Source organism: Erpetoichthys calabaricus, chromosome 5, assembly GCF_900747795.2.
Source record: "Erpetoichthys calabaricus chromosome 5, fErpCal1.3, whole genome shotgun sequence".
NCBI lineage: Eukaryota > Metazoa > Chordata > Cladistia > Polypteriformes > Polypteridae > Erpetoichthys > Erpetoichthys calabaricus.
The window spans coordinates 215732034-215759847 of record NC_041398.2 but is presented as its reverse complement, the minus strand read 5'-3'; the positions used below and the strand labels follow the sequence as shown (position 1 = coordinate 215759847).

General features: G+C 39.3%; 1 protein-coding gene across 1 annotated transcript in view; it reads right to left on the bottom strand.

The window, feature by feature from the left end:
* Window positions 1-25371, bottom strand: part of atp8b1 (ATPase phospholipid transporting 8B1) — a 124134-nt gene extending 98763 nt beyond the window's left edge. Inside the window, exon 1 of the mRNA XM_028802517.2 lies at window positions 25032-25371. The gene's annotated coding sequence lies outside the window, so the exon portion shown is untranslated. The remainder of the gene's footprint in view (window positions 1-25031) is intronic.
* Between the last annotated feature and the right edge of the window lie 2443 nt (window positions 25372-27814).

Here is a 27814-nt window from a genome sequence, read left to right as displayed (position 1 = left end):
AATTCCATATCATGGTATTTTTCAAAATTATAATGGTTTCACGGTATTGGACTGTTTTTTTCCCCCATGCATGAGTGGATGCTAGCCAGTAATTGCTGTGGAAAAATGTGGTTATGAATAACCTATTCCACTGTCATGAAAATTGTACATTGTACAAAAAAAAACATTTTAATGTGCGCACAAGTATTAATACAGGTTTGCATGGCAACATAGAGTGATAGTTTTCAAGGGGGTGGCACTAATGAAGAGAAGGAATCGCATTGTATGACAAATGCAGTCAAAATATAGAGCCTTTTCATTGAACAAAGTTTGCAAACAACTAAAATTTTGTCAACATATTTTCAAATCACCCAAAGAGGCATTTAGACCTTGTAAAGGTGCTTGTCAAAAGTTGTATTGCACTGAACATGTCTTAGAAAAGGAATAGTAAATATTTTTCGTAAATCAACTACACTTTGTTAATGTTATCAATCTCAGTCCACTGACACGTTAAAGTGACTTTTAAAACAACTGTACCATCATTAAACCGCATAATATTTAAACTAATAATAAAATAAATAATAGTGCAACTTCCAGTAATAATATTATTACTTAAAGACTTCAAGCCCAGGTGCATTACACAGTATTTACCAAATTAAAATAAAATAAAAAACAAGTGCAACTTGGTGATGACATCTTTACCAACTGAACCATCATTAAGGCAAACTCTATTAACTCTTTTAGGGCGGATGTCAACTATTGTCAACAGGAGGGGTTGAGGGCGCATGTTGACAAAAGTCGACATCCAGGGGTAGCTGTTAATAGCAACAAAACTCAGTTATGTCGTAGGCATTCCCTCTATACTTGGAGGAATGTTAGACGCGTTGACTCAGCATCTAATCCTTGTGCGTGCGTGAGATACGAAATGTAAACAAATGTCATGCCATTTTGACTTTGTTTACATCTCACGAGGGAGCGAAGCGAGTGCAGAAAAGAAAACACTCGGCAGACAAATCTTTGCGCATTATCGCCGAGTCGGACTCTGATTATTCAGAATCTGATTTTGTTGAAAATGGTCAGGAGATCGAGCAAGAGAGTGAGGAACTGGCATCAGCTGACCAGACACCAGCCAACGCACCTACGGCAAGGTTCATGTGCGAGGAATACCCATACATTGATCCGTGGGAGCCAAACTGGCTACTGGACTTCAAAAGACAGCATGGCTTGCTGTTGGACTCAACAGATTACCAGCCACTGGACTACTTCAGGCTGGTCTCTCCTGATGCTGCTTTTCAGCTACTGTCAGATGAGACAAACAGGTAGGCAGAGCAATTTTTTGAATCACGGGCTGTGCTTACATCGCATTCTCGTTTTTCAAAGTGGAAACCCACAACAAAAGAAGAGATAAAGGGCTTTGTGGCATTACAAATAGAGATGGAAGTAGACTGGTGATATAACTTCAGTGAGCACTGGTCCAAATGTGCTTTGTCCCCTGGTGGCTTTGGACAGGTTATGCTGCGTGATAGGTACGTGCTGCTGCAAAGTTTTATTCACTTCTGTGATAACCAGAAGCAAATCCCAAGGGGTGAGCCAGGCTATAACCCCATGTATAACGTTCAGCCCCTGCTTGACATTGTGGAACCAACATATAAACAATTTTGTCAGCCTGGCCGTGATTTGTCTGTGCATGAATCTATGATAAAATAAAAGGGACGCCTTTTTTCTGCCAATATATGCCAGACAAGCCCACAAAGTATGGCATAAAGGATTTTGAACTGGCAGAAGCAAACACTGGTTTCTGCCTGAAAGTAATTACATATACAGGAAAGTATTTCTTTCAAAAACAGAACTGTCCCTTGACAAGTCAGGTTGTGCTGGAGCTGCTTCAGGGCTATGAACATTTGGGTCATGGTGTGTACATGGACAATTTTTATACATGCTCAGAATTGTTCATGGAGCTACAGAGTAGGGGAATTGGAGCTTGTGGCACAGTGAGGGTGAACAGGAGACACATGCTTTCACAGTTGAAACCAGACAGGCTGAAGATGAAAAGAGGTGACAATACGTTTTTTTATGCAGGCGGAAAACTTGGTGGCAGTGGCATGGCACGATGTCAAACGGGTGACTTGTCTCTCTACAGTACACACTAACAATATATGTGAGAAAGTGCAGCAACAGACAATTGAAAAGGAAACACCAGTGCAACACATATTGTAAGCAGTGCAATGTGGCAATGCATGCAATTGGCTGCTTTGAGCGAGATCAGACTTTGCAGGACTTTGCTATGTAACATGTATGTGATATGTATGTGAAATTATAGTACGTGAAATCATACAGTATGCAGGCTCATACAGCATGCAAGACAGTATCATTTGTCAAAAGTAAATATTCTTTGCTGATTTGATGTGCTAAACAATTGCTCTGTGTTCTTTTTTATAATAAAAAAAAAAAAAAAAAAAAGTTAGTTTTTGGAAAACTATTCAGCCCTGGAAGAAACCAAAAAAAAATTAGCCCTAAGAGAGTGAATATGGACCTTGCTTCAAGCTAAGCTATATACATAAATAATAAAACTGCAACTTGCATTTATAATGCTATTTGTAGTATAGCCCTACGGAAGCATATTAGGGCCACAGTGAAGAAAAAAAAAAAAAAATACGGACACAGTGAAGAAGAAAAAAAAAAAAAAAAAAAACTACTGTATATGCCGAGAATAAAGTCGCCATGCTGACTTTATTCGCGACATTTCCACTTTAATCAACACGCTTATGTCGAGATTAAAGTCGACATTTCCACTTTATTCTCATAGTTTATTTTGTCATAAAAAGTAGAATGTCAAACTAAATTTCATCCTAAAATCAATGTTAAATTTACTAGATTTTCTCAAACCCCGTCTTAGCACATTAAATGCTTTGGTTAAGTGTTCCCTGACCCAGTTGTTAATCACTACGCGCTTCTTAAACTGACTTCCTCTTGCACTAAGAGCAGGTGCAGGCACAGAATACATTCACTTCATGATATTCCTGCTCTCCAAAAATTCCTGATCTCCGTAGAATGCCAAGATAAATTTTCATGATGAAATGCATTAAAGCAGGTATTAAACATGCACAGTAGTGCTGATCCCTCGCAATAAGGGGTGCCCAGGTGTATGTTCAGTGTAGAGAACTTTGACAGGTGTGACGGAGGCTCCAAAAAACTGGATGTATGAATGGGTATCGCACAGGTTTAACTTAAGTATTGTGTAAATATTGGGTTCGTGATCTGGTGGTCGGAGACATGAACACAGAATTCAATGGATGTTCTTCTGACCGGGCTTTCTTTATTGCATCCGTGCTCTCTCCGTCTGATGTACCAAACCCCCAGTTCGTTTCTTTCCTTTTTCTTTCTCCACATAACCAGTCACCACACGTTAAAAGTCTTTGTGAAATTAAAACTAGTCAAAAACTCAGACCACAGAGTGTACAGAACTTTAAGAAAATCTTCGTTATACATGTTTAATTATGCCATCCATTCAGGGTTGCACCCATCCCATTGTGTGCGAGGCAGGAGCAAATCCTGCACATCGCAGGGTGAATACAAGCAATACATACACTAGCAGGGTCAATATAGCATAAAAAAACCCCACATCCTACATGACTTTGAAAAAAATTGAAGCATGCCAAGTAAACCCACCAGAAAAATATGCAAATTCAAGGCAGAGAACATCCGGGACCCCCTTGCTGCAACGCAGCAGTGCACCATCCACGCCACCATGCCCCCACATGATTAACACATGCTTTAATGAATTTCATCATGAAAAGAATATCAAGTATTTATCTTAGCATTCTAAATGTTCAGGGAGCAGGAATATCATGAAATTAACGTATTTTGCACGTAGCGATTAACATGGCTTAACACAAAGCATTTAATGTGCTATATAACTTATGACGGGGTTTGAGAAAATCTAGTAAATTAAATATTCATTTTAAGATAAAGTTTAGTTTAAGATGTTCTACTTTAATGACAAATTACGAGAATAAAGTCAACATGTCGACTTTAATCTAAACATAAACGGCGAGAATAAAGTAGAAATGTTGAGAATAAAGTCAACATGTCAACTTTATTCTTGTCATAAGCGTCGAGATTAAAGTGAAAATGTCAAGAATAAATTCAACATGCCGTCACACTTTTACACAGTACCCAGGTATATTACACAGTATTGAGGGGAAAAAAAAACAAAAAAACAAAACAAGTACAATTTGGCTTGCAGTATTATCCATTAGTATAGAAACAGTATTCACACATTTGAACATAATGGTCCACATCCGACCTTTTAAATCCAAAGTATCTCCAGACAACAGACACGGCTCCTTTTTTCGGCAAAAGTTCTTCAGTCTCATCATGTTCAACTTTATCGTCTGCTACAGCTTCAGTTTCAGAATGTTCTGTCCATTTTTACCGTTCAATACCTCCACTAACGCATGTACTCCATTGCATGCGTATTTAGCGGTGCAGCAGTGAAAAAGGTCCCCCCTTTAAACAGTTTCCCGCTGTGCCACGTTCCGAACATTGTTTAGGCTATTTAAACCGGTGTTGTGGTATAAGAAAAATCCATATCATAACAAAAATAAAAAAACGGGTTTTGGTATAAACTGGTATACTGCCCAACACTAGTTGGAACCTGTCCCAACAGTCCATTCACAACATTTTCTCATGTAAACTGCTCAGCCATGCTCTTTACCTCCTGGCTAATGCAGACTTTCCATTCAGCCTAGGAAAAAAAAAGTGTTTGGGTTTCTGGAGGGGAAGCAAGAGTACCTGCAAAAAGCCCCTTTTACAATGCAAGAACGTGCACAATGATCAAGCAGCTGTTAGGCGATAGCATATGTGGCTTAACAGCAGAATACCCCTCTGTCTTTCCAGCTAAAGTACAACTAATCCACACAAAACTTGAATTCAACAGCAAAAATGAATGTACAATTAGGAACAGAAAAGTGGTTTTGCTTTTAAAGTGCATCAACAAAAATTCAGATTTGAATGTCAGAAATATATACTGAAGCACTATTGTAATGTTGTCCTAACAAACAGATCAATTATTTTGTATTTTAAAAAAGCAACTTACATGTAAAGACTTCATTAGCATAAAAAAACTCAATGTACAATTTGAAGAATTTATAAAAAGCTATCAAAACAAAAGATTAAAAACAAAGGACGGTTTTTCTCACCAATGACCATGTAATTTATTTTTATTATTCCTGCTAAAATTTTGTTAAGTAAAACCCTTGGACATCATGTACACAGCACACTAGTATTTCTATTATCCAATACTCTTTCAAGTACATAAAAGACAATTTAACCCAAGTATCCTGTAATCAGTACAGGGTTTAGAACCAGTAACTGCACAAAATAGAACTAATGCAATCTCACTATAAATTAATGTTGCTTATTTGAAAAAAAAATACAAGGATGCATTACAAGTATACAATGATGAACAGAGAAAATATAAACAAGAATATGATGGGGGTAGTCGAAGGATGCAGGACAATGCAATTTTGCAGATAGTTCATATCCATATCATGACCAAATAGGTGACACTAGTTTACATTCACAGGTTCTTGCTAGTAATTTAAACCTTACAATAAAATCCTCACTGCTAAGGTGCTTGAAAGCAATAGGCAAAGTCTCTCAGGCACTGCCCACTCTCAATGAATCTGGTAAAGTGCACTAACGGAATATAACACTTCATTAATGATGAATAATAAAGGAAGGCGAAACAAAGGAATGCTTACAGTCAGTCACATTTCCCCTCAAGCATTTGTATTTTATGCCAGCAGTAAACAGTGTGGTGATAACAAACAGGTTATGTTTTTACTTTGGGACAATAAATGGAATACAAGAAAAAAAATCTAAATATTGTAGAAAAGTATTTTAAAAATCTATGTATTTTTACTAGTCCTAAACATAAACATGTTCCTTAAAATTTTTTTTAAAAATGCTGCTTAATGCAACTTTCTACAGGACTATGAAGATTCTGTTTTAAATTTAAAAAAAGATCTTGACATTATGTTGGCACATTAGAGGTATACCAACACTGATCTGCAATTTTAAACTGCTTCAACTCCCTGCAGGTCTAACCATTAGAAAGCAGGTAAAAATGGATTGGCTGGATGTTAGCAGTAACCCAGTTTGGATCAGATTTTTTATTTTTTGGTTCACTGTCTGGTTTTGATATTATTTACCCATTGTGAATAGTGTTGAGAAGGTGCCTGAAGAGAAAAAATTTGTTTACATATTTAAGTGAAACAATGACATCAACATGCTGAGGAAATACAGTTTTACATATCTTGTAATGTAAAAAAAGTAAGCAGTAACATTTCTCTATTAGAATACTGCATATTGTACTTCAATTAATTTAAAGCAATGTGTTTCTCAGAGTGGGTTCCACAATACATGGTAAGAGAGTCTGCAAAATAACTGGTAAAATTTGGTACATAACTCATAAATATCAAACATACTTGTACCAACGGTCTGGTTATTCTGTTCTCCTTTATCATCAGTTTCACTTATTTTAAAACAATCAACATGAGAAACACAATTAGAACATACAAAATAATATCCTTAAACAAGCCAAAGAATCATTTAAAAACAAAACAAAAAAAATAGAGAAACTTTCCAGACAGCGCGGCTTTGTGTGCTTGCAGTGGCCATAATGTTCCAATTCAATAAATATCACTGGGAAGCCTTTCATCACTCATTTCGTATATACTGTCAAATCACATGAGCGACAATCACTTGCGACTCTACAGTGAAGCTAGTTAGTTTGAAAAAGAAAAAAAAAAAAAAAAACGACTTGGGTCAAATGTCATACAATCATCATCAACTGAAAAGTAGACAACTTCACCCAAACAAGGAATATGATGACAATTATACAGAGTTTGACTTTGTGAGTCCTCATTCTCAGCACGGACTGCTATTAAGACAAAGTACAGGGCACATTTGCACGTGGTGGATGATCTCACAGTCTGCCTACCATCCATCACTCCCAGAATTCACATACTATGCAGTCCGAGACATTGAATTATATGCAAAATTATGATGTAGTGCACCTCTAAATCTAAAAAATCTGAAAAAGGTGTTTTTCTTTCAAGAGTTCTATGCATTTTGTGGTAATAAATGACATGTTTTCCCTATAGTGGGGAGGGTCAATCTTTTGTTCCCCATTTCCAAGGGGTCCCTGGCCTGAAAAAGTTTGAAAACTCCTGTTTTAAAGAACTGAACTAATTTTCTACAAGAAAAATTCTTAACTTTTTTAATTCCTTTATAAAATGAAGGAAGAACTCATTCATTCCTGTTTAAGTTGAGGAATTGTTTTTTGTCAGATGGAATGATAAAAGAAAAAAAAAAATAGTGGAAATACACATGGTGAAACTCCATCAGTTTCATGCAGATAAATTATAACAGAAAACAGATTCTGCTGTATAGGCCTGGGTAAAAATATCGATATTCCAGGTTATAATTATTTTTCTCTTAAAGCGATACGATATACAGTAGGTTCTTAAACTCTCTGGATCGCTCTCTCTCTCTCTGAATCTGTAGCCTGATCAATTACTAAATGTAAATTTTCATCACTGTATTTTTTGCACCATAAGATGCACCCGACCATTAGACGCACCTAAGTTTAGAGGAGGAAAACAAGAAAAAAAAATATTCTGAACCAAATGGTACACTAATATGTTTAATAAAATATAGCAGAATAATATTTCAACCATGTAAATTCAACAGCGGTATTAAGAAACATCATCACTGTCATTAACAAATAAGGAGAGAGTTTAAGGTTCAAGCAATCTTCTAGTTTTATGGAAACCCCAAGAAGTCCTCATCGCCAGTGTCAGAATTTATTAAGATCAGTTGCTTTGCAGGAGCACGTACCTATCATCACGCGGCATAACCTGTCCAAAGCCACCAGGGGACAAAGCACGTTTGGACCAATGCTCCCTGAAGTTATATCTCCAGTCTAGTCCCATCTATATTTGTAATGCCACAAAGCCCTTCATCTTGTGTTTTGCTGTGGGTTTCCAGTTTGAAAAACGAGAATGCGGTGCAAGCACAGCCCGCGATTCAAAAAACTGCTCTGCATACCTGTTTGTCTCATCTGACAGTAGCTGAAAGGTAGCTTCAGGAAAGAACAGCCTGAAGTAGTCCAGCGGCTGGTAATCTGTCGAGTCCAACAGCAAGCCATACTGTCTTGTGAAGTCCGGTAGCCAGTTTGGCTCCCACGGATCAATGTCTAGGTATTCCTCCCACGCGAACCTTGCCTGTAGGTGCATCGGCTGCGCGAATGTGTTCAGCTGGCACGGCATTGGCTGGTGTCCGATCAGCTGATGCCGGCTTCACACTCTTGTTCGCTTTCCTGATCACTCTCAACAAAATCAGATTCTGAAAAATCAGAGTCCAACTCCGTGATAATGCACAAAACATTGTCTGCTGAGTATTTTGTTTTCTGCACTCGCTTCGCTCCCTCGTGAGATGTAAACAAATATAAGCAAAGGCAAGATGGCATCTACATTTCGCAACTCACGCACACGCAAGGATTAGATGCCGAGTCAATGAGTCTAACATTCCTCCAAGCACAGAGGGAATGCCTGTAACTTAACAGTGACTTTTATCGCCCTCTACCCCTGGATGTCAACTTTTGTCAGGTAATGCACATCATGGTCTGTGATGCAATATTCGCTCCATAAGACGCACAGACATTTCCAACCTTCTTTTGGGGAAAAAAAAATGCGTCTTATGGTGCGAAAAAATACGGTAATTATCTGGCTGACGCCTTTATTCAAGGCTACTTAAAACATTTGACACAATTGGTTACATTACTTTTGATTTTCCAATTGGAGCACAGGCAGGTAAATTGACTTGCTCAGGGTCACTGTCAGCAGTGGAATTTGAATCTACAACGTTTGGGTTTCAAGTTCAATGTATTAACCACTACACCCGATTACTGCTTATCTTCCTCTTTGGTGTCTGATCAGGTAAATGTCGCTAATGCACCTATTAAGGCTTTCTATGGAAAATGCACTTTACTACCTCTCATAAAATAGTGTGTCCTCCTCAATTAAAATCAGTGCCTACACTTAAATCTGATGTGTGGACTTAATATGGATTCAAACTATCTATATGTAAGGTGTGCAACTCAGAAGTATTGTATTACACAAACAAATATGACAAAATCACTTTAACCCCTCTCGATATATCATCTATAAACCCATTCTCACTCGACATCCAAATGAGTTGAGCCTAAACAATCAAACAGGAGACAGTGTTTAGCTCCAGTCTTCCATGTAACTCGCCTCATACGCAAAAAACAACAATGTAAAACAGTTTTCATCTGTAAAGATAAGAGACCCTACACCACTGTTGAAAACGAAGACTTTTGACAAATGATACAAGTTTTGGGACTATGGTTGTGGTGTAGCAGGTTCACAGCTCATGTCAAGAAGGCCACTTTTTAAAGAAATAAATCGCCGCCTTCACGGCTTATAAAGGGGGATTGGCAGTGTGGTGGATCCGTTCCCAGTGAATTCGTGATGCGGGTGAACCTCACTTAAGTGCATAGGTGAGTCGTCCGCATCCGTAATTGTTCCCGGGAGCTGCTAATTGCCACATTTGATCCACGCCCCCGTGATAAATAGAAGCGCAAGGCAGCTAGGGAGAAGAAAAATGAAGAAGAAAGGAAAGGAACTGATGTTGCAGAAGATGGAGGCAGGAAGCAGGGAGAGGAAAGCCGGTGCAATACAAAAGAGCGAGCAAGCGCAGGCTCACAGGCAGCTGGACAGTGAGGCCTAGCGGGGTGTTTGGCCGACACCTAGGGCAGTCAATTGTGGTCGCTCCCGCTAAGCATTAAGTGAGGAGCGGGAGTGACCGGAAGAAGGATGGCTCTCCACGGAAGACAATAGGAGTTGGGAGGCGGATTCCCCAGCGTGAGTGTCCTGGCCGTTGGGGGAAGCCAAGTCTCGGTCTGAAGAGAGCTGAACCAAAGCCAGGGATCAGGAAGCCTCCAGATCAGAAGGTAGAGGGAAGGTCAGCTGCAGGTAGGGTGGCTCCCCTGGTGCATAGCAAGGGACGGGAGAAGCAGGGGAGTCACCAGCAGAAAAGGCACCCGGCTGATTTTAAGGCTGATTTTAAAAGGACAGCTTCCAGCCATTGTTTTAACCTCGTTTTTAAAAGAATTTTTGTCTATTGGATTTTAACCTCTACCTTTCACTCATTTTTATGGATTATTTAATGACTGATTAGTGAAGCACTGCACTTTGTTTTTGTTTGTTGATTATCAATAAAAGCACTTTGCACCATTCCCTTGCTATGTTGTACCTCACTGCCTAGCTCATCGGTGACATTACCGACGGTGTTGGGTTCAGAGCTCCCAGAAGGAAGATGGGAGCGTGGAGCGAACCTGCATCATCACAGTGGTATGCTATACCAACCAGAAAACAAACAAGTGAAGTTATTGTAGCTATGCTTTATGAAGTTCTTAAGCAAAGAAATTGCCAGGAAATTACAGGTTAGTGGAGACAGTAGCCCTAACTTGTGACAGCTGGACATCCAGGGCAGCAGATTCTTGTGTGACAATCACGTCACTACATAAAAAAAAAAAATGACTGGGCAGCAGTGGTGGATGTGTTGCAGATAAACGCTAAATGCCAGTCACGCTGGAAGAGGTTGGATGATGTGGAGATCGTGAATCAGGAAGTGCAACGCATTAGCAAGGAGGAAGTAAGGACAGCTATGAAGAGGATGAAAAATGGAAAGGCCGTTGGTCCAGATGACATACCTATGGAAGCATGGAGCTGTTTAGGAGAGATGGCAGTGGAGTTTTTAAACCAGATTGTTTAATGGAATCTTGGAAAGTGAGAGGATGCCTGAGGAGTGGAGAAAAAGCAGGCAGGCAGGCAGGCAGGCAGGCAGGCAGACAGACAGACAGACACTTTATTAATCCCAAGGGGAAATTCACATTCTTCAGCAGCAGCATACTGATACAATAAATAATATTAAATTAAAGAATGATAATAATACAGGTGAAAAAAACAGACAATAACTATGTATAATGTCAAATATTAACGTTTACCCCCCCTGGTGGAATTAAAGAGTCGCATAGTTTGGGGGAGGAACGATCTCCTCAATCTGTCTGTGGAGCAGGACAGTGACAGCAGTCTGTCACTGAAGCTGCTCTTCTGTCTGGAGATGACATTATTTAGTGGATGCAGTGGATTCTCCATAATTGATAAGAGCCTGCTGAGCGCCCTTCGCTCTGCCACAGATGTTAAACTGTCCAGCTCCATGCCAACAATAGAGCCTGCCTTCCTCACCAGTTTGTCCAGGCGTGAGGCGTCTTTCCTCTTAATGCTGCCTCCCCAGCACACCACTGCGTAGAAGAGGGCGCTCGCCACAACTGTTTGATAGAACATCTGCAGCATCTTATTGCAGATGTTGAAGGAAGCCAGCCTTCTAAGGAAGTATAACCGGCTTTGTCCTTTCTTGCACAGCGCATCAGTATTGGCAGTCCAGTCTAATTTATCATCCAGCTGCACTCCCAGATATTTATAGGTCTGCACCATCTGCACACAGTCACCTTTGATGATCACTGGGTCTATGAGGGGTCTGGGCCTCCTAAAATCCACCACCAGCTCCTTGGTTTTGCTGGTGTTCAGGTGTAGGTGGTTTGAGTCGGACCATTTAACAAAGTCATTGATTAGGTCCCTATACTCCTCCTCCAGCCCATTCCTGATACAGCCCACGATAGCAGTGTCATCAGCGAACTTTTGCACATGGCAGGACTCCGAGTTGTATTGGAAGTCCGATGTATATAGGCTGAACAGGACCGGAGAAAGTACAGTCCCTTGTGGCGCTCCTGTGTTGCTGACCACAATGTCAGACGTGCAGTTCCCAAGACGCACATACTGAGGTCTGTCTTTAAGATAGTCCACGATCCATGCCACTAGGTATGAATCTAATCCCATCTCTGTCAGCTTGTCCCTAAGGAGCAGAGGTTGGATTGTGTTGAAGGCGCTAGAGAAGTCTAGAAACATATTTCTTACAGCACCACTGCCTCTGTCCAAATGGGAGAGGGATCGGTGTAGCATATAGATGATGGCATCTTCCGCTCCCACCTTCTCCTGATATGCAAACTGCAGAGGGTCAAGGGCGTGTTGAACCTGTGGCCTCAGGTGGTGAAGCAGCAGCCTCTCCATGGTCTTCATCACATGTGATGTCAGAGCAACAGGCCGAAAGTCATTCAGCTCACTAGGACGTGATACCTTTGGGACTGGGGTGATACAAGATGTTTTCCAAAGCCTCGGGACTCTCCCCTGTTCCAGGCTCAGGTTGAAGATGCGCTGTAGAGGACCCCCCAGCTCCGATGCACAGACCTTCAGCAGTCGTGGCGATACTCCATCTGGACCCGCTGCTTTGCTGGCACGAAGTCTCCTCAGCTCTCTGCTCACTTGCGCTGTTGTAATTATGGGTGGGGATGTCTTTCCTATGCTGGTATCAGCAGAAGGATGTGTGGAGGGTGCAGTACTCCGAGGTGAGTGTGAGAGTGGGTTATGGTGGTCAAACCTGTTAAAGAAGTTGTTCATTTGGTTTGCTCTCTTCACGTCTCTCTCAATGGTGGTACCCCGCTTCGAGCTGCAGCCAGTGATGATCTTCATCCCGTCCCACACTTCCTTCATGCTGTTATTCTGCAACTTCTGCTCCAGCTTTCTCCTGTACTGCTCCTTCGCCGCCCTGAGTTGGACTCGGAGTTCCTTCTGCACGCGCTTGAGCTCATGCTGATCACCGTCTTTAAAAGCCCTTTTCTTCTGATTCAAAAGGCCCTTGATGTCACTTGTAATCCATGGCTTGTTGTTAGCATAGCAGCGTACTGTTCTTACTGGAACTACAATGTCCATACAGAAGTTGATGTAGTCAGTAGTGCAGTCAACAACTTCCTCAATGTTCTCACTATGAGATCCCTGCAGGATATCCCAGTCTGTAGTTCCAAAACATTCTCTCAGAGTATTCTCAGCCTCCGGAGTCCACTTCCTGAATGATCGTGTGGTTACAGGTAGGACTCTAACTTTTGGTTTATAGTGAGGCTGAAGCAGAACCAGGTTATGATCTGCTTTCCCAAGCGCAGGCAGCGGGGTGGCGCTGTATGCATCTTTAACGTTTGCATAAAGTAAATCAATAGTCTTATTTCCTGGTGCCGATATTTAAGAATAAGTTGGATGTGCAGGACCACAGTAACTACAAGGGAATAAACTTGATGAGCCACAGCATGAAGTTATGGGAAAGAGTAGTCGAAGCTAGGTTAAGAAGTGAGGTGATGATTAGTGAGCAGCAGTATGGCTTCATGCCAAGAAAGACCACCACAGATGAAATGTTTGCTACGAGTATGTTGATGGAGAACTTAAGAGAAGGCCAGAAGGAGTTGCATTGCGTCTTTGTGGACCTGGAGAAAGCGTATGACAGGGTGCCTCGAGAGGAGCTGTAGTATTGTATGAGGAAGTCGACAGTGGCAGAGAAGTACATAAGAGTTGTACAGGAAATGTACGAGGGAAGTGTGACAGTGGTGAAGTCTGCGGTAGGAGTGACGGATGCATTCAAGTTGGAGGTGGGATTACATCAGGAATCAGCTCTGAGCCCTTTCTTATTTGCAATGGTGATGGACAGGTTGACAGACTAGATTAGACAGGAGTTCCTGTGGAATATGATGTTGGCAGATGACATTGTGATCTGTAGCGATAGTAGGGAGAGGAAAGAAGGTCAGTAGGAACAAGACAGAAAACGTGTGTAAATGACAGGGAGGTCAGTGGAATGGTGAGGATGCAGGGAGTAGAGTTGGCGAAGGTGGATGAGTTTAAATGCTTGGGATCAACAGTACAGAGTAATGGGATTGTAAAAGAGAGGTGAAAAAGTGCAGGCAGGGTGGAAAGGGTGGAGAAGAGTGTCAGGAGTTGTGTCAGACGGGTATCAGCAAGAGTGAAATGGAAGAGCTACAGGACGGTAGCAAGACCAACTATGTTATATGGGTTTGAGACGGTGACACTGACCAGAAAGCAGGAGACAGAGCTGGAGGTAGCAGAGTTAAAGATGTTAAGATTTGCAATGGGTGTGATGAGGATGGATAGGATTAGAAATTAGTACTTTAGAGGGTCAGCTTAAGTTGGGACGGTTGGGAGACAAAGTCAGAGAGGCGAGACTGCATTGGTTTGGACATGTGCAGAGGAGAGATACTGGGTATATTGGGAGAAGGATGCTAAGGATAAAACTGCCAGGGAAGAGGAAAAGAAGAAGGCCAAAGTGAAAGTTTATGGATGTGGTAAGAGGACATGCAGGTGATGGGTATAACAGAGCAAGATGCAGAGGACAGAAAGATATGAAAGACAATGATCCGCTGTGGCAATCCCTAACGGGAGCAGCCAAAAGAAGAAGAAGATATATAAAGGAAAACAAAAACACTACCACTGCACTCATTTAAAATTCACTATATTTTAACTAACGTATGTATCACCACATCAAAGTCTACACATAATATAGGGGTCAGAAGAGGGTTTAATTGTTTAAATATAATGCAATGCCATCTACTTTATAAAATATTTATAATATTCACAAGATGACATAGAACAGTTAAATATTGCTTCTGAAATAATAAATATTATTCAACCTATTATTCATGGGTTATGAATCTCCATGTAGACATCCTTCAACTAAACAAACAGCCAAATTTATTCTGTTAGACATTTAAGATAATCTTGAATTAGCCAAAATTAAAGACAACAATATGAAGACATATCTTTCTTTAATTCTATAAGTTACACATATCTTGAGTTGCTCACTTATAGCAGTCAGTCTTGAAAATGTGTCCTTACAGTCCTCAGATGAGGAAACAATTTAAAAAAGGATCTAAAGCTGAAGCTTGTTGACAGCGGCACTGAATGAATAGAACATAAAAGAAAAAGAACAGGCCATCATTACTGATAACAGCATTATTATTGAGATACTTCAAGTTGGGTGCTTTGAGCACACACTCACTTTTGTATCATAGGCTGCTCTGAAATTTCTAATAATTGCCCATTTGCTAATTTGAGTTAGAGGACACACCATTTTAAGCAAAGTAGTAAAGTGCATTTTCTGTAAAAAGCACTAACAAGTGCATTAGCGTCATCCACTAGATCAGACACCAAAACAAAGATAAGCAAAAATCTACATATAGCAATTGAGTAGGAAAGAGATTCACAAGATTGATCTTGAGACTTTATGAAGCAATAATCGAATCGTTAAAAATGGAAATTTTTCCAATTAATAGTTATTTTTACCCAGGCTTAACTGTGACACTGTATCACATCCAAAATACCATTCAAATATGACGTGCTTTCAACTTATGAGTTATACTAATGCATAGTAGTTTGCCTTCAAAAGCCAAACTAATGACATCAATTCAGTGTTTGCAGATTTTTATTTAGCAATGAGGCATGTGGTCTTGCTGGTCCTGCCAACTGTGTGTTTCAGTGACTGTGTCTCTGTTAAAGTACACATTGTATTAATAGGGAGATGTACCTTGTCCTTCAATGGATTGAAACACTAAATACATTTTATTTTGGTATTAATATGACACTGCTCATTTCATCGCGGACATTGACAAGCCAAACAACGACTTAGTTTGAATATTGTGTCAGTGTTTACTTGCTACACGTGTTGTTTTGCCAGTCCCCCCACATTCCACAGTTCTATATGCATAACTGTGGATGTGTGCAAGTCACACTCCTGCACAACCCTCAAGTGCAAAACCAAGAATTTTTTTATTGACTTTCGCTGCACTATGTTCAATCACTATTCAAGGACTCCTACAAGCACTTGGGGGTCCACATTAATGAGAGGTTGAACTGGTCTCTAGATAGATAGATAGATACTTTATTAATCCCAAGGGGAAATTCACATAAACAGAGGAACTATATAAGAAGGGGCATATCGGGCTCTTTTTCCTTAGGAAACTGTTCTTTAACATCACCCCTCCCCTGATCGGACTCTCTAAGTAAGAGCACAAATACAGACGCAAACGAAGTGCATGTGTGTACTGTATAATATTAACAAAAAGAGCAGCTTACTACTCTCTACTAACTAACAAACTCTACTCTAACTCATTAATTGAGCCCACCTTAAATCCCTTCGCATCTCTCCATCAGCGTCTTTTGTCTTCTAAATTTGTTGATAAGCCCAAGCAACCTGCAATACCATTCTCTCCCCCCCCCCCCCCTTGGAACAGGCAAGAAGTTCTCCCAGTTTCTGCCTTGATTGATTATCTTGGAGTGAGCTAACCAGAATTGTAAGGGGAAATAATCTGGTGTGTTTTGTGTCTACAACAATCTATGTAAACACATTGTCAAACGTTTTTCACGTTTTAGTAATAAATGACAAAATGTAGACATGAACTGTATAATGTGTGAAGGCTGATGGCCAAATATCAAATAAACACTTTCACAAAAGGTGCAAGTATAATACAACAGCTTCCATGGTGCAGCGGTTAGAACTGCCGACTTATAAACCTGAGGTCATGAGTTCGAAACCATCTCCCCCACAAATTAACAATTTTGAGTAGTGAGCGACTCTTATTGTTATTATAATACAATAAAAACATACATTTGATTTGTGTCTGTAACAGCCAGTGTAAATTTATAGGACTTATAAAAAGTTAGCGTATTTTTTTTCACTTTTATTCTCTCAGTCACAATCATGATACAACACCTACCCCATCCCGCTACCGCCCCTGATCTGACGCGGTTACTTTTTATCTGAAACTGGGAATAACTGTAGATGTGAGTGGTGTTTTGAGACAATGGAACAAGAAATTCTCTGATCTGGAGGGATAAAAGCTGACACACAAACGCTGGTGAATCTGCCTGCTTCGTGAAAATTTTTTTTTTTTTTTTAATATATTCGGTTTTATTTATTTATTTTTTTTTATCCTGCTCACACGGAATTAGTATGCGCCTTAGGGTCCATAATGTCAAAGCCGCACTGACAAAAAACAGACATGGGTATATAGGATATTTGCAATTATTCATTTTATGACCTGTATAGTACATTTCAGAGAACATTGTGACACTGACACAACATTATTCATATTCATTTGCATGCCTTCTTGTGCTTGTAATCCGTCAAAGTGATTTTTTATTTTTTTCAATCTTGCCCAAGCAGTCTCCACGTTTTGGAGGACGGTGCCGTTTCTTTTGTACTCCAGGACATGCAGAGGAAAGAATACTACAGAAAGGTCAGTTCCACGCTATATGCAATCATCAGATTCAAATGTTAATAGTTCCCACACCCCCAAGGACCGTCCTTTCTATACGACGTGCACCTGTTGCAATGTACACACTTCTCTCGGTGCTGTGTTACTATTACACTGAAGGGGCTGTGGAAGCGGCGGTCTTGGAACAAAAGCTTGTCAATGTTGCATCCTCTTTTGCTTTATCCATCACCTTTCTTGTAAGAAGTGACAATGAAGCTCCTCTGCAAGGTGAGTCATGAACGCTCTTCTTTTCTCCGTGGACCCCGTGCACGCCTTGTACATTACATGCGCGTTGATCACCGCCAAGTCAAGTTTGTTATAGCACAAGCAACCAGCCACCTGCGTGCTCCTTCTCGCACTAAATAAGCTCACACCTTCTGGTGCACGATGTCAACACAGCACCGGGCAAAAAAGAAAGACAAATACATGCAACATTTTGAAGAAATCATTTTATGCCCTGAATAGTACCAATCAGAAAAAATTGTCGCACTAATGCAATATTATTTGAAATCGAACCTCATCAGATCAGGTATGAATTTATACTGGCGATGTTAGTTAGTAGGTTTGGGCGAGGGGGAGCGTGAACGTGACTGAGTGAATAAAACTGGAAAAAAAGCTAACTTTTACAAATACCATACATTTACAGCTGATCTGACATTTTTCGTTTTCAAATAATATTGCATTAGTGCAATGATGATGTTTTCTGATTGGTACTATTCAGGTCATAAAATGATTTATTCAAAATGTAACATATATTGTCTCTTTCTTTCAGGTGTGTAATAGAAACCACAGCATAGAGAGAATTGTGTACATTGCAACAGGTACATATGTTGTAAATGTAGGAAGGATGGTCCTTGCGTGTGTGTGAACTGTTAACATTTGAATTGGAGGATTGCATATACAGTAGCGCTGAACTGACCTCTCTATACTATTCTTTCCTCTGCATGACCTTTAGTACAAAAAAACAGAACCATACAGCAACATGTGGGGACAGACAAGAGCAAGGGGGGGGTATAGGAAAAAAAAAAAAAAAAACCTTCCGGTCACTGATTACAACCACAAGATGTTATGCGAATGAATATGAATAATGTTGCATCCGTTCCACAATGTTTTCCAAAATGTACTATACAGTAGGGAATCCATTCCCGGACGGGTATATCCATTCCCAGGAATTCGGGAATCCTGGGCTCCCGGGGATGACACAGTGCACGGGCATCTCACATGTGAACAGTTTTAGTACGACCAACACTTATTTTTAATAAAACTACTGCAATATGTTGACACCAATAAAAGACTAACCTTATCTACAAGCAGTTCATGCTGTCATATAAGTACATGCATCTAGTTAGTTGCGGTAATAAGAGTGTAGAAAGCACGGGAATGCAAAATGTCCAGGAGCCTGGGAATGGATTCCCTACTAAACAGGTCATAAAATGAATAATTCCCAATATCATATACACTGTACCTATGTCTTTTTAAAAGTCAGTGCAGCTTTGACATCATGGACCATAAGGTGCACACTAATTGAGGGTGAGCAGGAACACTCAATAAAACTGTATAAAAAAAAAAAAAAAAAATCAAGTGACAGTGAGATATGAATAAGGCAGATTTACCAGCGTTTGTGTGTCAGCTTTTATCCCTCCAGATCAGAGAATGTCCAGTTCCATTGTCTCAAAGCACCAGTCACATCTACAGTTATTCCCAGTTTCCCTATATTGTGGGCGGTAGTGTGTATTGTGATACACCTCATTTAATCAATGTCATTATATTGCTATCAAGGCCCACACATCTGTTTCTGAATTAATTCCATAATTGAATAAAAGTGGCAATAATGTGAGCCTGTTTTTTTTTTTTTTTTTTAAAAAAAGCAACAGCAAGTAGGATTCCTGCGCTGATGTGCTTAAATTTTCTTGTCTTATCTGGAAGTGCTTCTTTTGTATTTGCACTTCTGTCATTTTCTTCGACATACAGTGTGTTGATGCTGTACTATAAAACCAACACTGTGAACCATTTTCATATATAGTTTTACTCACATTTCTAGCATGTATTATTATGCCTTCCAGAGTAATTTGTCTACTCGCAGTAATGCATGAGTGCATTACCAACTTTCTTGGTACTACCGATACTGTAAAAAAGGCTGGTACCATTACATTCTCTGAACTTTGGTACTGAATCATTACCAAAAGATTTGTTCTTTGTGCATCCTTAGCTGAGATACACAACTTTCTCCAAGTATCATTTTCAAATGTTTTTCATCATTTTCCTCACTAACAAATAGTCTATCATGTTCCTTACATCAAAAGATTTGTTTGTCACCAACTTGTTTTCCTCCTTCTTAAAAGTTGCATTGCCTACAACCACTTCACATCACCAAACTCCAGAATCATTTCACCCTCAAAATTCCTGGTACCAAAGTTATAGTCTCCATGGACTCCTATTTTACTACAGCAAATTAACAAAAAAAAAGTAAAGACACAAGAAGCTTTGAAGTGGAAAAATAGCTTTACCAAAATATTATTAGTATATGTACTACACCGTGTGGAACCTGGTGCAAAGGACTGAATTTTTTTTTCAAATGTATAAAATGCTGAATTGTACAAACCAAATTTTTTAAATGACAATGCCAGCAACCTATCGTGAAACAATTTAGGTAGTGTGACAGCAAACTTAGTGAATTAAGAAATATACCACATGACAAATACATATCATTCATTCTTGGAAATTTCAGAAATTTAAAGTTTACATCAATCAGAAGCCATAACATCACTTTACTAATCTAGAAGAGGTATAGAGATTTCCCACAGTTGCAAATTTGAGAAAGCGAAAGCTAACATCCTTTATACAGTACATATACTTCTCAATTAAGCACCTGCTAAGTATTATTATTAACTTTCACTGGTATGCTTGATCACTTGTCATTTCCGTCATCAGTTTGACTACATAAATTCTTTAAATATAAACTACTTACTTTCAGGGACAGCACCTATATCTTTGTTAACAGTCTAAACAAGCAATAACACAACTCAAATACATTTAACAATTGACATTTCCCTCTTCTGTAAATCTTTCAAATAGGTTTTATCTTCATGTTGGATATTATATCAAAAACAAAACACTTTGAAAAATGCACTGAAAGCAAGTCTAGAACAGTTTGAAGAGCAAATGCATCTTTTTTTACTGTACATTAAATATCTCATTCTAAGTGTTTTAATAAGACTCTTTAACAGTTGGGAATCTGTTTCGGTATCAAGTTGGATTGTGTCATGAGCGATATCGACAAACTCTCCCATGCCGGCTCCGCAAGCGCACGGACGTTTGCATCTTGTGTCAGCACAGCAGCAAGGGCCCGCGCTGAAGCGGAAGCCGCACGTGCACGCGCATCCTTTGGTGAACGCGAAGCGCGGTAATTATTCAAAATTAAAGTAAGCTCGCTCAAAAATACCATTTTACCACTCACTGCCAACTGACAAAGAACTAAAAGAAGCTTCTTAAAATTCAAATAAACAAGCCTCTAATAACTCTATGGTGACATAGTGGCACAGTGGTTAACACTGGTACCTCACAGACCCAAAGCCCTGATTGCCTTCCCAATACTAAAAACTCATTTTCATGAATCCATACATGGTGGATAAATTTCATTTCTCCTCACCTTTTCTGTATCAAAACCATTATGAAAAGAGAAGTCAACTCTCTTAAGATAAAAGAAATACTGCATTAAACAAGAGAAATAATTTTTGTAAAATATGTAATTTTAAAACAGCTATTGTATAAACAGCAATCTGAATCGGGAACATTAGAACAGATTCCCCTCCCACAAAATCCTCTAAAGTAACTAAACATTTTGATTACTAAAGCTAGATATTTAGACAAATTTTAGCTGTTTTTTTTTTTCTTGAAATTGTCGATACATGTGTAGAAACAGGTGGAGAAACATAATTAATGATTTAAAGACAAAAGGTTTTTGCCTCTCATTACATCCTTCATTCAAAGGAAAACCAGTTTACCACAATTGGTCTAACAGAAACGAGTTAAGCAAACGTTACCATAGAACAAGCAAAACAGAATGGATAAAATCACAAATGACCTTTATAATACAGAAAAGGGCAACACTAAATATCATTATGCTAATGATAACACACCCATTCCTGACATTTCAAACTTAATGTGCAAGAAGAAGCTTGGAAAACAAGGTATTGTGCAAGCATACATGAACAGTGACAAGAGTTTAATTACAGAGTATTGGGGTTTTCTAAATACGGTTAGTAGCCTAATTCTCCATAATGTGTTAAGTGAGGTTTCAGCAGGAGTTAAGGCTCCTTACTTAGTTTTTCCTTAATTGAACAGTGTGCACCCAAGTTGTGAAATGGAGTATACGATCAATACAAAGAGAAAATGCAAGATTACTAAACTAGACTTGTAAATGACAATAAAATAAAAAATAAGCCTAAACATAATATTGTTTGGCTACACTAACATTGTTTTTTATATAAAACACAACATACATGAACCTGATTAATCCAATTCAGGATCGTTGGATTTTGGGGGGCGGGGTTCAAGCAGAAGCTATCTATGCAGACTTTAATATCCCAGAGAGAGATTTGTTTGCAGCAGGAAAGTACAAAACATAAGGCATTGTTACAAAGACCCCAGAAAATAAACCAAGACACAACTAACAACAAGTGTTTTCACATATACACACACTTAATATTTGCACAAAGAATAGTAATATCCTTTTACAGTACATAAGAATTCAACAGCTTCCCTACAAATAATTCAAAATTCTCATAGCTCAGAAAATAAAAATTCTTAAATCTGTTTCCCTTATCCTTGGGAACCAAAATCTGCAGCCTGGTGGAAACAGCGGACATTTAGGAAAAACAGTATGTCTACTGTTTGATAAAAATACAGTTTCATTCTTTCTGAATTGTTTGTAATACTACTCAGTGACAGAGGTCAGCAGCAAAACGGTAATATTACTAATAACTTCTACAATGTTAAGATTGCCAAATTGACATATAACAGCCAAAGTCACAACAAATTCTGTTAGAGACATCCAAAACAAAAAGTAATTACTGATTTTGTCCACTTTAAAGCAACTGACTTTCCTAGAAAAGAATTACTGTGTCTGCCCCTTCTTACAAATTTGTGGTGTTAAGATCAAAATTTAACCAGACACCAATGATTTTCCCTAGATATTTGTATTGCTCTACCATTTTCACAATAGCCACACGATGGCAAGGTCCCTTCATTATCACATTCACACCAAACTGCAATTACAAATTAAACTTACCAGTATATCTTTGCATTCTCCATTTAGAGATAAAACCACACCCAACCCAATCTTTTTTTAATTGATGTATTATTATTGTTTTTTTTTTTTTTTAAATTGGTAAAGTTCTATTTTCTGTATTTTTTTTTAAAAACGCAGATCAGCACTATGCAAAATAACTGTAATCATCATAACCATTAAGTAATTGACTTGGATATATTGTATGTATGAACTATTTCACTAAAATTGTATACACCAAAATCCAAAGGAAATTGTCATGTGGCCAAGCCACAGAGGGTTCCCCACTGTTGAATAAGATTTTTGTTGGAAACTCTGGTCAATGCAAAATATTAAAACATCTATTTAATAAAACCACTCGTTCCATTAAAAGAGTTGTTTTAGTACTAGAACCAGTCCATAACTGGATACACAAATACACACCCTGGAAGTCTACAAATGTCACATCTTTAGGATGTACAAGAAAATGAACATCATACTGTCAGAACATGACATTGTTAGGGAACCACCATTCCCCTCTCAATTTCTACAGGAAGAACTATAAAAATGATGTGACTGATCCATTAAATGTAATGAACGGCTAAAAAAATGTGAAGAACGTGAAATATTTATCACAGCGCTAGAGTGTGGCAACGTGTTGCATCCTGGCTGCAATTAAGATTTTCACTAATCTCTGTACATGTTACAACACAACTCATACTAATTATCTTAAGAACAAACAAGTAGAAGAAAAAAAACGGGATAAATATAAATGAAATATTCTACAAAATTAATTATGTGAAGCTGACTAGTACATGATACACAATCCATTCATCACTTGACCACTTCAGTCACAATGAGATGATGCCTATCCCAGCTATCTTCAACACACACACTGTTCCATGCTTTTAATTAACTTGTACAATTCTAACACTTATTAGGCTCTGCCCCTGCAACCATGAATGGGCCTGAGTAGGTCTTACAATGGATGAAATTCTAAGAAGTGTGGAGCCAACAGCCTGGTTTCTGTCGTGACCAGTCATGGCTTGTAAACTTCTCACCTGTGCTCTTAGTGGGCGCAGCGCTAGTAGCGACCAGCAGTAGCATTATCTCGCTCCGGGTTTTGTTAAAAAGTTTTTTTCTATATTTGTCTTATTCTTTCCTAATTTCTATAGTTAACAGTATTATAGGGAAGAAAACAAAATTCAGTGGTTTATTCTTATCTTTAGAGCTTATTCCGAAAGCTTTACGAATTTTGAATTACGTGTAGAAATGCTGCTGAATTATTTTGTGTACTTTTTAATTAATCTCATTTATAATAATCGTGTGTGTATTTATAACAATTGTTGTGTCTTTACATCTTTTCCTGTATCTATGTAACAGCGTCTTATGGTTTAGTACTTTACTGCTGCAAACAAATTTCCCTCTGAAACAATAAACGTCTATGTCGCTCTCAGCTGGAGTGTGTTTACTGAGCAACTTTAACCGACCTGCTGTAAACGACTTTGGGTAGATGCATAAAATGGTCGAGCTTCCTGTCCTAAGCCTGCCTGTCCCCACTCAAACAATTCCAGGTACATTAAAAGAAAACAATGGAAAATGACTGCATTGCAGATTAAAATGTGTCACATAATATTACAAATTTGGTTCTTGGGGGCGATTGATTCTAAAATTGCATAAAAAAAGCTGAAGTTGTCAAAAAAAAAAAAGTGCCAGTCAGCAGGTTTTTGGTCAATAACGTTTTCTCTCTCACCTGAACAGACGGGCCCGTATTCCAGCCGAGTTTCTCAATCTTCGCACCGGTACCTAAATCGTGGGTTTCCACAGGTACGCGAACACGGTTTCAGACTTCTTAACTTATGCCCATAACATTTTCGTTTTACCGTATCCTACCGATTTCGTTCAGCATTATTTGACGGGTAATTTTCGCCTACACTTTAATTTCAGCAAAATTAACACTATGACACTACTTTAGTTTTACAGCAACTGAAAAAAGAAATGTTGCATGTTGTCTTTGCAAGTCTGACCACACCCCCATCGTTTAATTTCTTTTTTCCTCCCTAAAATGTCAATGATTACAAACTTGAAGACAAACTAAATGGAATGAAATCGGAACATAAACTGAAACATTTTATTGTATAAAGCAACACACACCCACACCCACACTAACAAAGAGCTCCGTAGACGACGTCTGAACTAGCAGTATCCACCAGGTGTGCATCAGGTAGAATCCGAGTTTCTCGAGCGGCTCATTTCGGCCCCTCACGTATCTGTAAGAACGTGCGCAACCTCGTTTAGGTACTCATATCAAGAAAACAAAAAAGGTGCTCCGAGTTTGGGATGTTCCATACTCCTGCTTTCTCCGTCGTATATTTACGCGCAAGGTCCTCTGGCGTCCCAGAAGGGCGCGTGTCACGCCTTCACCGGTAAAGGGGATGTCGGACAGGTAAGAAAGGACAAACGTCGAAATAAAAGGTCAAAACTTACCCGGTTACGTGTTAACTGCTAGTCCTTCTCAATATGTTACGCTTGCTTCGCGGTAATTGAAACAAAACGTTTTCCGCGAACTCCCTTTGCTTGGCAATGGCTCCCTTGTTGTGCTAGACTGGAGAAACAGGTCCGTCTAGTTTTTTTTTCCACAGGGTTGTTGTTTTTATTTTTTCCTTTTTTTTTGGTCAAAGTATTAATCACAAGCCAAACATGAAAGGGATTCCCAAGTTAGAAGTTACGAGCAGCGCGTGGCGAAATCAGAGTTTCCAGAACATGTTCGCGCAGGTATTGATGAAGGGAACACGAGCGAGGGAGGGGTGGCCAAGAAATCCGGGAGTCACGTGACTAGCGCACAGGTAAATAGAGCCTCCAGAAATAGAGTCACCACGGCTGTGATGTCCCAATAAATAGAAAAGGTGGAGCTCCGGCAGCTTGTAGGCCATCGCACGTCCACACCTCCACAGCCTACACCTCAGATTTAAATACATAAATGACAGACTAGTGTTTCTCAGTTTAAATGATCTTTTATCAGAAATACTGCTCGGATGCAGCGATTTGAATAAACAGTTAAGTAACGCCTTTAAACCGTGGCCTAGTGACTAATGCTTGAAGCCAAGCATAGCCTTATGTGTTCCCTCAACTGTCATACTGGATTATACTATTAATATTTGCAATTAAAATGATTTACAACTAAATGAGATGTGGCAATGTAAAGTACTTCTTGATGATATGTATTGTACATAAAACGTGCTCTGTCACAATGAAGTGCAAGAATAATAAGATTATTTTTGATTGCAGCATATGTTTTATAAAGTATACTGCATCGATCTATCCATTAATTTGTTTAAACCTATTTGGTCCAATTTTAGGCCTGGAAAGAGATGAAGCCTATCCTGCCTGCATGGGGCACAAGGTAGGAATTAATCTCATTATCAATAGATATAACTTTATTTGTGGCCAGGTGGAAATTTGGCATTTTAATTCAATAAATAAATATACAACAGAATGGCTAAAAAGAAGTGTGTCAGAGAAAGGATGTGCATAATTTTTCATGGTGCCACTCAGTTATGTTTTAATTCTCTTCTTTACTACTACCTCCAGGAGCTCAGGAGTGCATTCCGTAACTGATCGTACAATTTTAATTAGATTCTTAATTCGGTGGACCTCTCTTGAAGTGATGTTACCAGCCAAGCACACCACAACATAGAAAACTGCACTGGCAATCACAGGGTTGGCTGTTATTACCCCCATTAAAGAAACACAGCCTCTTAAGAAAAAAAGAGCCAGCTCTTCACTTCCTTATATAGTTCCTCAGTGTTATAAGACCATTCTAACATGTTATTGATGTAGACCCCAAATATTTGCAGGAGTGCACCACCTCCACATTCACTCCCTGAATAGTGACTAGGCATAGAGGCTCTTTGGTGCAGCAAAAGTCAATAAGCAGTTCTTTGGCTTTGCTGATGTTGCAGACAATTCTTTTTGCGCTAATAAACAAAGTTCTCCGCCTCTACTTTGTCTCACCCCACATTAAAAATACACCCCATACATGTAGCATCATCAGAAAATTTCTGCAAGTGATATGATCTAGTCTTATATTTATAGTCTTAGGTGTACATTGAAGAGGAAAGGAGATTGGATAGTTCCTTGTGGTGCTCCAGTGTTGCTCAAATGGAAACAATCCTTGAACCATATAACCATTACTGAGGTGATAGTGGGTACCCACTGAAGGCATGGCTGCTTGCCCCGCTCATCAACCCACTGATTGAACAAGGCTGATGTTATAATGACCTCCACTCTCAGGCTCAGGCAGTGATAGAATGTACTATAGGGCAGCTTAAGAACTGTTGATGCTGCCTAGATAAGACTGGTGGAATGCTGCTATATAGTCCACAGAAAGTGTGTCCCATCATGCAAGCATTTAGCATGCTGCATAACATGGTACAAAATCTTGGATTGCCCATACCTGAAGAGATGCAGTATGATGAACCTGACCCTAACCTACCAAATGATCAGCCAAATCAGACAGCATTAAAACTTGGTTTGAATGTAATTAGCAGACTGAAAAAAACGGATACAGTATTTATTTTTTAACCAATTCATTTAATTTGTGGTCAGTATCACATAGTATAACATTTATATTCCTTAATTGCTTTCTCCACATCTCTTATAGCATCCACTATTGCATTTTGTGACTCCAGAACAGCGTCCATCAGCACACAGCCAGATGGTTGCCTGGAGGTTTCCAAGACAGGGGTGTGTGTGCAGCCAGCACCCAAACATGCACTCGGCTCAGCAGCACCAACACTGCCTGGAGTTTCCCTGGCATGGGAGTCACCTTTTGTAATATTGTCAGAAACAGAATAAACAGTAATACCACATCTGCTGCCGTCTTGTTTGTCTTATGAAACATGCAAATTATTTACACGAGTATGAATAATGGTCAGCGAAAGAATAAATTAAAATTCCTCCTCATCGGCTGGTAAAATGCCGGTTATAAACGTCTCACCAATAATTGCAGTAGCTTGCTGCTCAAACGGTGTGACCCCCAGAGTTCCACTACCCCCACCAGTGGCATTGACACTGACAGTGGGCTGAGACTCGCCTTTTCATGTCGACTTTGATATCTGACCACTTCTTTTTTATTTTGGGCACTGTGCGACTTTCAGAAGTTGAACTTTTGATTGCCTCCGTCCCACTGTGCCACTCCAACAATTTTCTTTTGTTGCTTATACCACTTTCTTAAGCCACCAAATAGTACATTTTTCCTTGCTTCCACT